The following is an 18,369-nucleotide window of genomic DNA, read 5'->3' on the forward strand; positions in this document are numbered from 1 at the left end:
TGTTAGTGAGATACATCTGTTGAGATAAGCATGTGTTTTTTTGTCTTCTGCTAGCTTTGGGATTGGTTTGCTCTTGGTTCTGTAGTTCTTTTAGTTGTGATGTTAGGTTGTTAATTTGAAGTCTTTCTAACTTTTTGGTGTTGAAGCTGCGGGGTGTGATCCAGTAGGTGGTGCTTAGGCGCTTCATGGAGGCCAGTGGGTGATACAATTTGATGACATGAGATTCAAAACTGAGAGGCTTTAGGGAGGACAGAAGGAAATGAGGGGTTTTGTGAAGTAGTGGTCAGTAGGTAGACTCTTTCCCAGTCATGTGACTCCTCTATATTTCCTCATGGTTGCAGCTGGGCTACCTCTCAATGCTCTGAAAGTGTGGACTCCTCTCCCACTTGAGTGCTGGCTACAGATTGCAACTTGGCACTCCTAGGCTGCCCACCACAGCTCTGGGGAGATCTCAGGGTTTATGTTTCCTCCCCAGCTTGGAGGCAGCAGAGAGAAGGACCTTAGCAGTGGTTGTGGCTGGGGGTCTTTTACTTGTCTCCTGGGGGCTCCACTCCACAGAGATGCAGGTCAGCAATTGCTCAGTGTGATAGGCCCAAGATGGGTGATCTGTACTGTGGGTCCAAGCTGGGGGTTCCCTGGTGACAAGCAGCAGGGGTGGGTGGGACCTGTGGGAGATGGACTGGTCTCCTCTCCTTGGGTTAACTGCAGCTTGTTGGGGGTGTGGATGAGGCACTTAGGGTCTTTGCTGTTTAATTAGTCTAAAGGTCGTAGGGGTAGTACTGCTACAGAGGCAGTGGCAGAGAGGCTTTTGGTTGCCCCTGAGGGCTCCAACCCCAAGAAATGCAGAGTCACTGTTACTGGGAATGTTCAGCCAGTGAGGTGGGTGGCTGCACTGCTGGTGTGAGTTGGAGGCTCCACTTGTTGGGGAGCAGGGGTTCAAGGGCTCACTGAGAGGAGATAATGGTCTCCTCTCCATGTGGTCACTGTGGTGGAGAGACTGTCATATACCTCTGAGAGCTTTTCCCCAGGGAAACTCCAGGCCACTACCGGTGGGTTTGCTCAGCTGTGGGTGACGTGACTATTCTGTGGTCATGAACCAGGGGCCCTGCCTGGTGAAGAGTAGCGGGTGGGGATTCCCAGGAAAGAGAAACTGAACTCCTTTCCGTATGGTGGCTGCGGTGCACTAAAGATACCAGTGTAGTGACTGGGACCTTTGTTCCTTCCCCAGCCTGAGGTCTGTTAGGGCAGTACCACTGCAACTGCAGAGGCGAGGGTTTGTGGGTTCACTCTGGTATTTATTTCCTCTTCGAAGAAATGCGGGGGTGCCTCTGATTGAAGTGGTCAGGCGGAAACAGGATGGTGGTGCTGGAGTCCCAGGTCGGGCAACCCTATGCAGTGAGGACTGGGACTTGTGGGGAACAGTCTGACCGCTTTTCTAAGGTGGGCGCTCTGTGCTGGGGGTCTGGACCAGCCCCTGGTACTCACAGAGGACTTTTCAGAGCCTGGAGACAGTAAGGGCAAGGGCTGCAAGACAGCAAACATCACACCCCCCACCCTCTCACCCCCCAACCCCCAAACACTGGGAGCGCTTTCCCAGAGAGTTATGGAGCTGCTACTGGCTCAATATCCCTGGCAGGGGGTGGGTGGAGACCCAGGCCAGGAGGACTCATCCAGTGAGGAGAAACAGGTTTGGAGACTTGTGTAAAAAAGCAGTCTGGCCACTTTTCCACAGGACAGCCATGTTGTGCTGGGGGTCCACTCCAGTCACTGATTGATCACCTTGCACTCTCTAAAGCCTGAAGGCAACAAGGACTGAGGCTGTGAAACAGCAAAGATGGCCGCCTACCCCTTCCTCTGAGAGCTCCCTCTCAGGGATGTGTAATGCTGCTACCAGCAGCTGGCTAGAGTTCCAAGCCAGTGGGTCTTATCCTGTGACCTCTGAAGTGCTATGGAAGTGAGGCCTGCAGATCATCGCTGCTCAGCCCCCTGGATTCAGCCCCTTTCATAGGAGTAGGTATGGGGGTCTAACCTCCCACTTTGCTGGAGTAGCAGTTACTTTTGCCAGGAAGCCAGGATATCTAAGGCTCCTGGGGCTCCGTGTGTACCTGAGCGGCTGCTCTGCCAAGACTCCCCATAGCTCTGTGTATCTGACTGAAGGCCCTAGTGGAGTGGGTTCATGAGGGGATCTCCTGACCCAAGAGTAGCAACGATCCATGGGAGAAGCATTGGTCCGCAGGGTCGCTCATTCACTCACGGCTTCCCTGGATGGGGAGGTTCCCCTGGCTCCATGTTTCTCCCGTGTGGGCGGTTGTCCTGCCCTGCTTTTCTCCATTCTCCATGGGTCAGGTTGTTTTCTTGATGAATTCCAACATGTGTATCTGTATGTTTCGGTTGAAAGTGCAGTATTTACTCGCCCCATCTATTTCTCTCTGTGAGAGCAGTACACACTAGCTGCTTCTGGTTGAGCTAAGAAAAATAAATACCCTTTTAATGTGTTTGCTAGAAGATAGAAAACATTGCAAAGAACAGAGTAGAATTCATATTCTTAAAAACGAATATGAAAACTTATTCTACTTTCCTTCTTTACCAATGAAAATAAACATATTTATTGTCCTCCATGCACTTTTTTCTTTGAAATAATAACTCCTCAGAAAGACCCTTGCGGTTAAGAATATCAGCTGTCACACAGAGCTAAATCCTTTTAATTGTGAATTTTTTCCCCACAAAGCATGATGAACTACATCTTGACAGGGCAGGCAAAGTATTAAAGTAAAATATTTTTCCCCAAATTTTATTTTTCTTTTCTTTCTTTCTTTTTTTTTTTTTTTTTTTTTGAGATGGATTTTCACTCTTGTTGTCCAGGCTGGAGTGCAATGGCGTGATCTCAGCTCACTGCAACCTCCACCTCCTGGGTTCAAGCAATTCTCCTGCCTCAGCCTCTGGTATAGCTGGGATTACAGGCACACGCCACCATGCCTAGCTAATTTTTGTATTTTTCGCAGAGATGGGATTTCACCACATTGGCCAAGCTGGTCTCAAACTCCAGACCTCAGTAATCCATCTGCCTCAGCCTCCCAAAGTTCTGGGATTACAGGTGTGAGCCACTGCGCCCAGCCCCCATTTTCTGAGGTGAAATGAAGGAAGAGTTAATCATTCATGCTCCTTTTCTTGGGTTCAGCTGCCATCCTTACTTACCTCTGATGGAGGACCAGGGATTTCTGGGACTTGAACTCCTGTTATAGAAGGTCAGATTAGCCTTAAGCTGAACAGCAGCAGCTACCTGGGCCTTTCTCCCCTGAATAAAAGTTCTGAAGATCTAAAATGAAAATATGAAAGGAAAGAAATTATCAAGTTCTGTCTACTAAATATCTCAGTGGATTTCCTACCTCAACTGGTAGATTCGTCTTAAGGCCTTTGTTTGGAGTGTTTTCCTACAAGTCTCAAAGTCTAACAAAAGCAGGCGTTCCCGGTCAAGCTCTGCCAAATTCACCACGTGACCTAGGACCTGAAGTGAACTTCCGTTTCTCCTGTTCTCTCTCTTTCCGACCTTCCCTCCCCGCCAAGGCAATGCAGACAGGAACTCAATATATTATTTTGAGTTCTCCAGAGGAAAAGAATTATTATTAAAACAATAAGCTCTCAAGATAAATACCTATATATAATGTATATACATTCATATATACATGAGTATATACTAGCTTTCATGTCTGTATTCTTTTTTTTCTTTCTCACCCAGAACTCAAGAAGACATGCCTGTATCCCTTTCTTTTTTGTCTTTTGAGATGAAGTTTCACTCTTGTTGCCCAGGCTGGAGCGCAATGGCGCGATCTCAGCTTACTGTAACCTCCGCCTCCTGCATTCAAGCAATTCTCCTGCCTCAGCCTCCTGAGTAGCTGGGATTACAGGCGCCCACCACCACGTCTGGCTAATTTTTGTATATTTAGTAGAAATGGGGTTTCACCATGTTGACCAGGCTGGTCTTGAACTTCTGACCTCAGGTGATCCACCCGCCTCGGCCTCCCAGTGTGCTGGGATTACAGGCATGAGCCACCGCACCCGGCCCAACATGTCCGTATTCTTAAAGCTATAGAGGTGTCTTTGCTATTTTGTTCTCTTAGGTAAGAACCGGGTCCTCACCTTACACTTTATTCCTCAGGTGAAGAGACTCTGTGTGTGTCCATTCAGGGAAGCATGAGAGCATTTGAATTCAGCTGAGCAGGTTTAGTCATCTAGGAGCTGCTCCCTTAAGTGTTTAACACAATCGTTAACTAACTAAAACTTGCAGGAAGTTAATCTGGAATTTCCCAGTAACTACATGTTTTAGATAAGTTTTTGAATTGAGTCCAAGATGATGTGATAGTGCATGTTCCTAATTAACTAAGAAACTGAGAAAAGCTTTCTTAATCTAAAAACAAAGCCAAAAATCTTTCCATGCAAGGAAAGAAAATCTTAATTGATTAACTCATTAATAGAGCAGGAAAAAGAAAACAAAAGCAAAAGCAAAAAAACTAACTTGAGATATAGCTGAACTCATAATGTGTATTTGTTTTTATTTCCAGTTGCTGCTTACCCTCATTAGCTGTGCAAGACCAAAGGATTTTGTGCTTTCTCTTGCCTAGTAATTGTTCAGTCCAAAATTTAACCATGTTGTTTTTGTGTTATTACCAGGAGCAAGAGGACATGTGTATTGGTGAGAGAAGAGGGGTGAGGAGTCAGGGATAAGATGAATCTGATTAACTTCAGGGGTTATTAGAATAAATCTTGTAGGCTTGAAGAATCTTGTAGGCTTGGAGAATCTAGAGTTCTATGAGAAATGGTAAGTAGACTTTATAAATCCTGGCTGTGTTGCTGCTATGATCTTGGCCTTCCCCTGACATACTCCCAAGAAATAGAAACGAATAGAAATAGAAATCTAATAGAACTAGAAATAGAAATATTTCCCAAGAAATAGAAAGTAAAACTGACAAAGCCAATGCAAAGAAATCAGTTCGGAAGCTGTTAATTTTCACACGATCTGTGTTCAGTAACCGCCCTCTATCGGCTCTCCTGAATAGCACACTATATGGGACGGAGAATCTGAAAGGCCTTTTTGCTGGTTTTCTTACTAACAGAGAGTTCATAAACCAGGATCTTCTTCGGCCTCCAAGGTAAGGAAATTTGTGATCTCCAAGCTCCCTCTTGTATGTATTGTGAACGCCACTGTCAGAAGAGAAACACCAAAGTTATTCACCTGGAAATGTTGCAATATGAAGACCATGTATTTGATGGAGATGTTATTTAAATGGTAACTTTGTTAATGAATTTCTTTGCTAACTTTCCCTGCTTTATTTTCATGCCAAAAACCAGAGAGGTACAGAGAACAGAACTCGGCACCACAGTCTAAAAGTGTTAAGTTTCAGGCACAACACTGCTGTTTTTGAGCTGTAGGTCCTCAGACAAGCCATTTTAGCTTTCCGAGCCTCAGATTCCCACTTGCCTGCTTCTTCACCACTTCCTGGGGTGATAAGAGAAGACCAAATGATATGTTTGTGAAGGTGCTTTGCCACTCATGTACCCTATGCAGACCCTATTATTAGTAGTACTTTATAAAAGTAAGACATCATTTTCTCATTTACAGGACTGAGGATTAGAAAGAATAATGCTGGGTTTCTGGCTGCCTCCGCTTTTGAGGGCCTAGGAGGCATTCTGACCTAAAGAGAGTAGGCAGTGGAGTCAGACATAAATGTAAACACTGTTAGTGTGACCTTTGCAGATCATTTGTCTGCCCTGTGCTTCTATTATGCTCTCTGCAAAGTAAAGAACTTATTTACAAAATGCCTCATACAAGTGGGAATACAACAAACAAGTTCCATCCCTAAAGTTCTTCATAGAAAACAGAGTTATAAGACGCACTCAGTATCCAAGGATAGATGATACCAGGAAAGGGCCAAAGTTAATTAATCCTCTTACAATAAAGAGCATATTTCAAGGTAAATAATAAAAATAATTATATTAAAATTAACAAAATGTATATGGTTATTTGCAACTATGCATTAATTCTTAGTCCAAAGAATGTTGAGGAGTTGATTTGGCATGAAGAGGACACATTTTCTTGGACAAAATTATGGGATGGCACAGTGCGACTTTGTTTAGCTCATACTACCTTTGTGTAACACCATCAAAGGGGATCTTTTTTACCAAAAACTTTTTTTAAATCAAGGGTTTTCATCAATTTTCCAAAGGGATTAAAAAAATTCCTTGACATTTAAGCTGGTACATTTTGGAAGCATTTCTTGTATCATCATCCTTACCGATTACTCTTCTTTAGTGTTAATTTATATGATTCCTTGTCTATTTTTTTTCTTCAGTTTTTACCTAGTCTGTTGACACGTGACTATACTTGATGTTGGAGCAGTTCTCCAACATTATTTTCATCAATTTCATGAAATTCTGCATCTTTTGCAAGAATCACAACTCCACTTTGCCATCTATTTGACTTGTGTTGTCAGATGTTTACAGTATTCTACAAGCAGTAAGAGTTAGGCTGAAAAAGTTTTGACTTGTGATCGGGGATAGTCATTCAAGCTAAGCAGAGAAGATTGTTTGAAAGGGGAACAATTTTATGGGTGTTTGGTTCATGAGTGAATACTTTCATGTAATGGCAAATATTCCTATATAATCATGTTCTAGAGGGATTTAAGTAATGAAAACTCAGATAAGAAGGAGTCTCTGGGCCAGGTGCGGTGGCTCATGCCTGTAATTCTAGCACTTTGGAAGGCTGAGGCAGGTGGATCACGAGGTCAGATCGAGACCATTCTGGCTAACACGGTGAAACCCCGTCTCTACTAAAAATACAAAAAATTAGCTGGGCGTAGTGGTGGGCACCTGTAGTCCCAGCTACTTGGGAAGCTGAGGCAGGAGAATGGCGTGAACTGGGAGGCAGAGCTCGCAGTGAGCGGAGGTTGCGCCACTGCACTCCAGCCTGGGCAACAGAGCGAGACTCCATCTCAAAAAAAAAAAAAAAAAAAAAAAGGAGTCTCTGATAATGCTTTTTCTTCTATCCAAGAATTCCTTTTTGCATTTTTGGTTCAGTTGTGGTGGATTTAGGCTGAACCACATTCACTCTCATATAAAGGACCTGCATTTGCTTGTCAGTTCCCAGCCTGGGTTAAGGGGTGCTAACTTTGCCCAATAAGATCAATTCATTTGCATGGTGTTCTAAATCAATGTCTCTTAAACTCCATTCTGTGCTATCCTCTTTATTAATATTCTGCAAACATATGTAAAATAATGTTATATTTTAGTAGTTTGATGTCAAACAAAATTAAAAGTGATGATTCATTGAATTCATTATTTCTACCAGTAAAGAGAACAGTTAATTTTTTGTTATGTAAAAAGCCAGTAGTTTAATTAAAACACACCACTAAGAGTGAAAGACTGGGAAGAGATATGATTTGTATTATATATTTGTATATTATATAAATTTATATAGTCAGATACCATCTAACACTAGTCAGAATGGCTATTACTAAAACGTCAAAAGACAGCAGATGATGGCAAGGTTGTGGAGAAAAAGAAATGCTTGTACACTGTTGGTGGGAGTGTGAATTAGTTCAGCCATTATGGAAGACAGTGTGGCAATTCTTCAAAGACCTAAAAACAGAAATACCATTCAACTCAGCAACCCCATTACTGGGTATATACCCAAAGAAATAGAAATCATTCTATTACAAAAACACATGCACATGTATGTTCATTGCAGCACTATTCACAATACCAAAGAGATAGAATCAACCCAAATGCCCATCAGTGATAGACTGGATAAAGAAAAAGTAGTACATATATACCATGGAATACTATGCACCCATAAAAAAGAACAAGATCGGCCGGGTGTGGTGGCTCATGCCTGAGGACATGGATGGAGCTGGAGGCCATTATCTTTAACAAACTAACACAGGAACAGAAAACCAAATATTACATGTTCTCACTCATAAGTGGGCGTTGAACAATGAGAACACATGTTCTCCCCACAAATCACATCTTCTTATGTATAGTAAAGTGGCAAAAAATAGCAATGAGTGAAAATTCTGTTGCTGAGAAACTTATAACTTCAAATGTAAACATTTTTAATTCTTTTTTATCGCAAAATCAGAATATTTATTTTGTTCTTTTTCATATGACAGTGTTAAAACATTCCTACCACAGCAATATTGCTCTCCAGGAGCTTACAATCTAAAACAGTCAACGTTATTTGTAGACCCCAGTAAGTAAGGCATTATATCAAATGCAGACTTTTTTTTTTTTTTTTGAAACGGAGTTTTGCTCTTGTCGCCCAGAGTGGAGTGCAATGGCACCATCTTGGCTCACTGCAACCTCCACCTCCCAGGTTCAAGCGATTCTCCTGCCTCAGCCTCCAGAGTAGCTGGGATTATAGGCATGCGCCACCACACCCAACTAGTTTCTGTATTTTTAGTAGAGACGGGGTTTCACCATGTTGGCCAGGCTGGCCTCAAACTCCCGACCTCAGGTGACCCACCCCCACTCGGCCTCTCAAAGTGTGTGAGCCACTGTGCCTGGCCCAGACTTTGTATCTTTTGACGAAGTAGCTGGAGAGGGCAGGATCAAAATTAAATGACATGAAAATGTATTCCCCTCCACCTGCTCCTTATAAGGAACCCCTTATGACTAGAACCCAAGACCAGTACCCACAGCCTGAAAGGGAATTTCAGACAACCCTACCTTAGAAGTAGTGAAGAAACCTTAATCTCTAATCTCCTAGTGGATACAGTGATGATTCCATTTGTGGACAATGGGGATGCTGGGAGTTCCTCCATCACAGACTAGAGATAGCACCTAAGATTCTGTAACTCTGGGAAGGGTACCAGCCTTATAGAAATTCCAGTGGGGCAACTGCCTCTTGAAGCATGCTTAAAGTCTCTAACAGGTTTATAAATGCCAATTTCTGATTGGTATTTATATCCACAGCATACCATGGTCTACTGCATCAGGAGGGCTATGGAGATTTAATACAGTAGACATGAGATTTTAAAAACTGAAAGAAAAGGGAAAGGACAGCAGAGTAAGGGGGCCAAAGAAATGGTGATGCAGTCTTCTAACAGATGTGAACAGGGAAGGAGGAAAAGAGAAGTTTAGATCCAAAATGAACAAAGAAGTCAAGCATTACATTCCAAATGAACAGGTATACAGAAATGAAAAGTTAATGAAATCATTGTATTATCACAATCCAAGAGCTCAAGATGGAATTTAAGCTTTTTCTCCTTCACTGGCTTCATCCTTTGGCAGCCAGTCTAAGAATCTCTGAAATTCATATTTTTTAGGAGATTATCTCTATCCTGAATACCTGTATCTCTATCCTGGATACCTGAAGACCTAATCTAAACTGCTATTTATTTATTTCTGTGAATTTCAAAGTCATAACATTTTGTCTTAACTGGCCTTGAATTTTCTTTTTTTTCTTTTTTTTTTTTTTTTTCTGAGACAGGGTCTTGCTCTGTTACCCGGGCTGAGTGCAGTGGCACAATCATGACTCACTGCAGCCTCGACCTCCTGGGCTAAAGCAATCCTCCTGCCCCAGCCTCCCAAGTAGCCAGGACTACAGGTGTGCACAACCATGCCCAGCTAATTTTTGATTTTTTATAGAGATGGGATCTCGGGATCTCACTGTGTTGCCCAAGCTGGTCTCAAACTTCTGGACACCAGCCATCCTCCCACCTTGGCCTCCCAAAGTGTTGGGATTACAGGCATGAGCCATTGTGTCTAGCTGGCCTTACTGATAAGGTTCTGTTGTTGGGAGGGTATTCTATGGCATTTCATGCTGAGATTTGTAGAGAGCACCAGTGTCACTATTAAATATTGATTTCTATTGATTTCTCATGGTTTTATGATTCCTTGGCTTGGGACAACAGGCTGTATTACACCTTTGTGTTGGACTTTGTCAGTACCTGTCATTCACCCTGCTCATGTTAAGTATCATCATTGCAAGGTGATGGAATGAGAGAAAAGCACAAATCTCTAAATGTTGGTTCTTGGATTTTAACCTCAATCCAGTAGGCTCATAACCCTCTCTTGGTTCAAAGCCATACAAGTATACATTCCTTGCTCTCCAATATTTAACTAGCACCCACGGAGAAAGTACAAAGGCCAACAGGATAGCTGTGTTTTGTTTCCTCTGCCCTGAGACACAACTAGATCTAGCACCAAGGAGGGCAGGATTTAACAGATCAGCACACAACGAATCAATTTAAAGAGGTAGTTTGAACCGGGAATAAGACTGCAGTGTAGGCTACGACTGAACAGAATAAAAATCCTATGTGGTTCTTCATTGAGAACAGGGGTTTTGGCCACTTGTAATGTAATTAAACCCCCACTAATAACAAAGATGCTTACATAGAGGATGAGAATCTGCTTGGTGTGAGCACAGTTGTTGGAGCCTGAGGAAAATCTGGCCATCAGCAAACCACACCCTGAGTCTTACCAAAGAGAAAGCTCTGCTTTTGCCCTTCTGGCTCATGACTGGTAGATTTACACTGCAGATCAAAGGTCTCTCTCAACAATCAAACTACTTCCAAGAAACCATAGACCTTTAAAAATAAAGGCCAGTGATTTCATACAGGCTAGTAAAAATACTTTGGCTATAGCCTTTCACGGATGTGTGCTTGGGTACACATACACACAGGTGGAGCTCAATAAATGTGGAATGATTAGGTATTGATCAGCAGTATTTATATGTGAGTTAAGTCCAGACACACCATCTACCAATCAGCAATTCAAATTTCCATGCCCAATACCAGACAGCCAACCTACCAGGTAATATTTCCTTAGCTTAAAGCAGAGATTCTCAAAGTGTGGTCCCTTGTAACATCAGCAGGAACTCAGAAGTGCCACTTTGGGGGCTTTTGATTGAGGCCCAGCAATTAGTGTTTTAACAAGCCTGTGATTCTGATGCACACTAAAGCTTGAAAATTACTGTTTTAGAGGCAGACATGTGAAAACAATAATGGGAAAAATAATTCAAACTCTTTTGCTTCACTTCAGCTGGAACAAAAAGTAAACTGAGAATGGTTTTACTTAAAAATATCTATTTCTATTTTCTCAAATTGATTGTCATTTTTTGATTGGCAAGTTCATGCTAATCAGAGTGTTAAGTGGGAATGCAAGTCAATGAGTCAGCCATCCAAGAATACACACTCTGCAAGCTGTAAGTCTGTATTTAGTTTCAAACCACCCCTCTGCACACTACAAAGATTTTGGTATAACGCATTGCATCTAGAGAAAGGTACAATGTATTTCCCACTCATTGAATCCAAAAGCTGCACCTTCTTTTCTTTTTTTTTTTTTGAGATGGAGCTTCACTCTTGTCGCCCAGGCTGGAGCGCAATGGTGCCATCTTGGCTCACTGCAACGTCCGCCTCCTAGGTTCAAGTGATTCTCCTGCCTCAGCCTTCTAAGTAGCTGGGATTACAGACACCCACCACCACACCCAACTAATTTTTGTATTTTTAGTAGAGACAGGGTTTCACCATGTTGGCCAGGCTGGTCTCGAACTCCTGCCCTCAGGTGATCCAGCCTGCCTTGGCCCCCCATAGTGCTGGGATTATATCTGTGGGCCACTGCGCCCAGCCTTGGACCTTGTTTTCTAATGTTCTAATGTTAATGTTCTAATGGTTCTAATGTTAAGTTTGAGTTCTGGGTTTAGTTGGGCGAGAATTTCCCTCAGCTGCCATCAGTCCTGGCTGAAGTTAACCCCTTTCCATCACTGACCCAGGGCAAAAAAAATTTACTTACTATCTGTTAAACATCCAGAAAGGAAGCAGATGATCAAGTCAATGAATAAAAAGCTACATGGATTAGATAAGAACATATAACTTGGCTCTAAGATGATGGAGAAGGAAAAGACATCTCATGGGTGGCTTCTCCTTAAGAGAAATGGGAATCTCAGCTTATTAGAAAAAACAATTTGGGAGTTTACTACTTTAGCTCAGAGACTGTAAACTAAACCTCTGTTGAGCAGGTGTGTGTGTGTGTGTGTGTGTGTGTGTGTACGTGCACAAAGAGGAGCAAGAAGGGGTGATTGGAGCAGGAATCACATCTTCAAGTCTTGAACAGCTTCCCAGTGCAATCGATAAGGCCATGCCATAGAGTTTGACGTCAATGGCAATACTCTGTGATGTCCACTACCACTGCCCTCTTCCAGCTGAAGAGGAAGTATCTTGTACCAGCCCCTGCTGTTACTGCAATGCAGAGGTACCCATTGTAGGTCATGAAGATGAGCATGAGGAGGTAGCTTATGACCACCTGGATGATGTGCAGCACTGTTTGCAGGAGGTGAGGAAAGCTCAGCATCTGCTGCCCAACAGTTTTGTGTGTCTACATAAGGATGGTTCCATTTGGTCCTGGGACAGGCATGGAATTGTAGCAAAAGCTGACTTGTGACTTACACAGCAGGCTGTCTTGGGCTATCGAGTCCTTCATAGAACACTGCTAGTATAATCACTGCCACAAAAGCTCCAGCCATTTCTCCAGCTGTATTGATCACCAAACCGGAAAACAGTAGTTCCACATTCTTAAAGCCAAAGTAGAAGGTCATAGACATCATCATCATCATGTTGCTGTCTCCTCCACCACGGGAGTGTGAGGCTGAAGTGGTTGGGTGATGGTGAGGAGGTTGCATGGTAGTGTTGGAGTCCATATAGCTCATCCCCGTATGATGGGAATGATCCATTTTTTCCAGGAAAAGTTGAGAGTCAGCAGAAGATTCTTCCCAGGTCAAGTCCAGCCACTAGCGCCTCTCTCTCCGAATCTTAGCCTGTCACCCCCTCACGACTCCTCGAATGGCCCCTCCACTTCTACCCGGCTCGACATGTCCACGACCACCACCGAAGCCGAGGATTTCCCGCCCCCAACATTTCTAATTCTTAACAGTGTAGCATATTTACAAAGATTGGAAAGACATTTAATAAAATGTTAATGATAAGACTGTGGGTTGTTTTATTGCCTTTATGCTGTTCAATATTTTTTCAGTTTTCTATGATGAACCTGCCTTAATTTATAAACTGAAAAAAATACGTGAACAGTGTTTTAAGGCATCTGCTAAAATGTTAACTAAAAATAGTATCCCATTTTAATTTCAATTCACCGATTCATAATGTAAGTATTAAATATTTTCTTTTGTGTACTTTTTTAAATAAAAGAGAATTTAAAATTATCTGTTTGGATTAATAATCTTTGGATAATAGTCACCAAAAGTATGTATTTTTTCTTTTATTAAAACCATATGCAAGATCGTAGCATTCTTGCTTTATTTTAGAGCAGTTTAGCCTGTGTTAAACATCTCAACTTAAGTCTGGCTGCTTGAGTTTATAGACTTAGCTCTGCTACTTTCCAGCCCATAACTGTAGAAAACTACTTCCTCTCTCTAATTTTTAGTTTCCTTTCAACTGGAATCTTAATAGCATCTATATTAAAAAGGTCATAAAAAAGCAATTTATCATCATTGCCATGATATATGATTAACTTGTTTTTGATTTATGTTTCTGTAGGTCTAGCAATATTATTTAAAGAGAATTTTGAAGGCTGTTTTACATTAAAAATTATTTATGTTTTGAGCTCTGAAAAGTTAAATAGCATAGCTCTAACCAACTCCTCTACCACCCAACATTGAAAATCAGTAATAATCTACATTATCTAATCATTATGACAAATTCATGAAGTCGGCAGAGTGGTATTTTCATTTTACATGTATGGACTCTGAGGCCCAGAGAGGTGAAAGAAGCCCCAGAAGACACAGAGGAGGCCAGAGTAGAGCAGAGGGCTTCCGACTTGCAGACCACACTGGTCACAGTGTGCACAAGCAATTGCTTTCCAGTTGAGTTTAACTTTTAATTCCAATATGGCCTCTCTGGTTTCTTCTTGATCTGTGCTGGGTCCATCATTCCATCCCAATCTCCCACACTCTTGCCATCAACCAAGCTGTGCTGTACAGTGAACTTTCCCACCAACAGACTTATGCTTATATTGGTGCTTTGCCAGAAGTGCCTACCATCCTTCAAGGCTAAAATCACCTTCTTCTTCCTTCATAAAATATTTCCTAATTTACTTCATTTGGTGCTCTGTTTAATTTTACCCTGTTTTAAATCCTGATAACTCTTTGTTTTTCCTCTTGCTCAGCACTTATAATGCTCTGTTTTGCATTTCAGTTATTTGGGTGTTTGTCTTCTCTCAACACTTCTACTGTTTACCTTAAAACCCCTTAAACTACCCAGCATAAAAATGACTTAAAATGAGAGATGCCTAATGGACATGTATTGAATGAATGAATGAGTTAATGATGTAGCAGGCAAATAAGTACCTATTTTAAAATATTTATTTCTGAAACAAGCTTGGAGGCACACATCATAATGTATAGAAATACCTCCCTTTGCCTGAGTATTTTAATGTAGCAAGTGACTTACAGATTCTATCTGCATTTCATTCATGAAAATTTTTTCATGTTTTAAAAATAGGAGTCTTGGGCTGGGCGCAGTGGCTCATGCCTGTAACCCCAGCACTTTGGGAGGACAAGGCAGGCGGATCATGAGGTCAGGAGTTTGAGACCAGCCTGGCCAAAATGGTAAAACCCCGTCTCTACTAAAAATACAAAAACTAGCTGGGTGTAGTGGGGCACAGGCCTGTAGTCCCAGCTGCTCAGGAGGCTGAGGCAGAAGAATTGCTTGAACCTGGAAGGCGGAGGTAGCAGTGAGCCGAGATCTCGCCACTTCACTCCAGCCTGGGTGACAGAGCAAGACTCTGTCTCAAAAAAAAGGGAGAGTCTTGTTCAATTGTCCTTGGGTCTGATCTCATTAATATACTGAAAATGAATTTTCTTTCCTTTTCTGGCACATTAACTCCTACAGACCACAGAGATGAGGCACTCAGAGAGAATTTCCTGAATACCAAACAGATCAGAGAGTGAGGGCTGGAGCCCATCGTTGCAGCCAATCTTTTCCTGGTGGGTCAGGGTATTCCTGCCCAGGGCAACATCATATTCAGCTGATTTGTTTCACAGACTGCTCAGTATGGTTAGACAGACTGGTTGAAAATGTTGTCTTACATATGACGTAGTGGATGATATAATAGTATCTAATGCAAAATGTGATTCTAGAAATTGGGAGAAATATGCCTTTCAAGTTTTAATGCTCATCATCATTTCTTAAGACATGAGTTTTATGTGGTTTTAGATAGCTCTAAGTGGTTTATGCAGTATATCTTATCTATTAAGAAGTCTTGAACTTCTTGAATATGCAAACTAAAGATATAAAAATAAATTTGGATTTTCGAACCAAAGAACCTGTGTTTTTGAAAAATAATTTGGGAAGGGGAGAAAATGGTGAGATGTAGGTCAAAAGATACAAACTTATGTAATATTAATAAGTCTAGAGATCTAGTATATAGTAGAAGGATTATAGCTAATAGTATCGTATTATTAACTATATTGTATATTGAAAATTTGCTAAGAGAGTTGATATCAGATGCTCCTATGACAAAAAAGTAACTATGAAAAGTGAAGGATATGTTAATTTGCTTACTTACAGCAATTATTTCACTATGTACACGTGTAACAAAGCATTATGTTGTATACACTAAATATATACAATACAAATAAATAAATAATTTGAAAAATAAGTTTTATGTTTACAATATTTTAATTTAAAAAATTAGAAGGCCTGGCTGGGTGTGGTGGCTCACATCTGTAATCCCAGCACTTTGGGAGGCCAAGGTGGGTGGATCACCTGAGGTTGGGAGTTCGAGACCAGCCTGGCCAACATGGTGAAACCCCATCTTTACTAAAAATGCAAAATTAGCCGAGTGTGGTGGCACATGCCTGTAATCTCAGCAACTCGGGAGGCTGAGGCAGAGAATCATTTGAACCCAGGAGGCGGAGGTTGCAGTGAGCCAAGATCACGCTACTGCACTCCAACCTGGGCAACAAGAGTGAAACTCTATCTTAAAAAGAAGAAAAAAAAACTCCATCACAAAAAAAAAGAAAAAAAAATTAGAAGGCCTTAGCTTTTTTGGATGATAAGCTACTTTTTATTGTCTGAAATTCTTAGTAACCCCAATGTAAATGAAAGTCAACTTTGCCAAAAAGGAAGTGCAATGGGAATTTCCAGAACATTACCAGCAATGAATGTGTCAGAGGCTTGGAGATGAGCCAGATGAAACTAAATTAACAGATGGGTGATCTCAGAATATTTGATGAAAAGAATTTTTAACAGGATCTCCCCCACATCCCAAAACAATCAATGTAGCTCTTAAAGTTGGAGCTTGGGATCAGAAAACTCACCTCCTTTGGGGTAGAGTGATGTGATGAAAAACTATGGACCTTACAGTTAAATTGATCTGTATTTAAATCCCCCATCTCAGCCGCTTTCCAGCTATGCTGTGGTGGTTAATTTTATGTGTCAACCTGATGGAGCCATGGGGTGCCCAGACATTTGTTTAGGCATTATTCTGGGTATGTCTGTGAGGATGTTTTTAGATGAGATTAACATTTGAATCCGTAGACTAAGTAAGGCAGATTGCCCTCCCAGTGTAAGTGGGCCCCATCCAATCTGTTGAAGTCCTGGAGAGAACAAAAGACTGAGTAAGAGAGAATTCACACTCCCTGCTTGACTGCTGGGACATCAGTATTCTTCTGCCTTCAGACTCAGAGTAAACCTTACACCATCAGCTCTTCTGTCTCTCAGGCCTTCAGACTCAGACTAGAACTGTTACCATTGGCTCTCCTGGGCCTCCAGCTTGCCAAATGCAGATCTTGGGACTTCTCAGTCTCCATAATTATATGAGCCAATTCCTCAAAATAAATATTTTTGTTATACTAAGATAAATATCACATATACACACACACCCCCCGCCCCCATTGGATCTGTTTTCTCTGAAGAACTGAGACTAAAACATATGTGATCTTGGATAAGCTGATTAACCTTTCAATTTCTGGATTCAAAAACCACAAAATATTGCCGATCATTAGAGAAAATATTTGTGATGTATTTTATAAGTATCTATAAGCATCCAATATTTTAAATCTGTTATTGTTACTGTTTCCCTCAGGATTTAGATAGCATTGTTCCAAAAAATAATTATCTTGCTGTTTGTATTTTAGGTAACATAGAAAATAGTTTGTAAGTGGAAGGTGAGTCAAAGTAGCTTAAATGAAATATTTTTAAAGTATGTTCAGTGTTCTTTCAAAAGCCCCGAAGTGTATCTATAACTTTAAATAATAAAGTCTTGAAAATTAAACCAAACTTTGACATTAGTACTTTATATGCACCATGTTCCTTTATTATGTGCTTTGATTTTGAGACATCCTGAATCTTCACTGGGTTTCTGTTGTACCAAACTTGGCAAGCTAAGCCAAGGAGGAAATAGGACATGTCTCTCTCTTGATGGACAATAAAGTGTTCCCTCTTGTTTACAGCACTCTTTCCCTATTAGGTCATGCCAATTTGGAGACTGAAAAAAACATGGCATTGAGACTACTTAGAGGGCATTTTAATCTGGCTACATAGAACTTCATGTGCTATTTGGGGCACACGTTTATTATGGCCCCAGTGAATAGAACAAATCCTGACCACGAGGACCAATAAAACATCGTTTATCACATTACACTGGTATCCAACTCCCACTCAGCAAAGCTGGAACAAATAATCCAAGCTTGATTATAATTGACCCGGCTATGGACTCAACCCTAGAAATGAATCTTGGGGGTAGCTGTCACTGAACCCATGTAGGCAACAGGGCCAGACCCAAGTGAAGTTGTGAAGCTGTGAATATTGCCTGTTGGTGACCTTCATCTCCTATTTGTATCCTATTTTCCTCCTTTCCAGGCCAACTTTTATTATGTTCCTCGTTTCTTTTTTGTGGTCTCTCTAAATGCTTTATTCCTGTTGCAGTTAAAGCTGATTTATATTTTGGAATCAGTGGCTTACTATTTTACGCTTTCAGTTGTATTTGTTTTTTAAACAAAGATGGCAGCTATAGAGCAGTGCCTAGCATAAAGATGCCAATTTGGAGACTTTTAGTTCCATCTCTACCAATTAGTTGGTACGTAGCCTTTCTGGGTCTAAGTTACTTCTCTGTAAAGTCAGGTCAATAAAAATTACCTCCCAAGTTACAGTGAAAATTAAATAATAACAACTGTAAAAAGTGTTTGGTAGGATTTCTAGTTTCTGGCCCAGCATGTAAGGAGGTTGGAAGACACCACTCTATCCAAACAACAAGTAAAAAGCTAAACTTAAAAATCAACAGCTCCTCCTAGATCCACAAGATAAGTGAAGTCACAGGGAAAATCACTGCCCCCAAAATTGGAGTGACCAAGAGGTGAATACAGAG

General features: G+C 41.4%; 1 long non-coding RNA gene and 1 pseudogene across 1 annotated transcript; both read right to left on the reverse strand.

Annotated features, from left to right (window-relative positions):
- Positions 1-1,274: 1,274 nt before the first annotated feature.
- LOC112208682 (uncharacterized) lies at positions 1,275-3,545 on the reverse strand. Its single transcript, XR_002943235.3, has 2 exons — positions 3,196-3,545; positions 1,275-2,466 (listed from the first exon to the last, which is right to left on the reverse strand). It is a non-coding gene; the product is annotated as an uncharacterized LOC112208682 (long non-coding RNA).
- Positions 3,546-12,147: 8,602 nt separating this feature from the next.
- On the reverse strand, positions 12,148-12,821 carry LOC100610238 (high affinity copper uptake protein 1-like; annotated as a pseudogene).
- Between the last annotated feature and the right edge of the window lie 5,548 nt (positions 12,822-18,369).

The sequence above is a fragment of the Pan troglodytes genome, chromosome 2, assembly GCF_028858775.2.
Source record: "Pan troglodytes isolate AG18354 chromosome 2, NHGRI_mPanTro3-v2.0_pri, whole genome shotgun sequence".
Classification (NCBI taxonomy): domain Eukaryota; kingdom Metazoa; phylum Chordata; class Mammalia; order Primates; family Hominidae; genus Pan; species Pan troglodytes.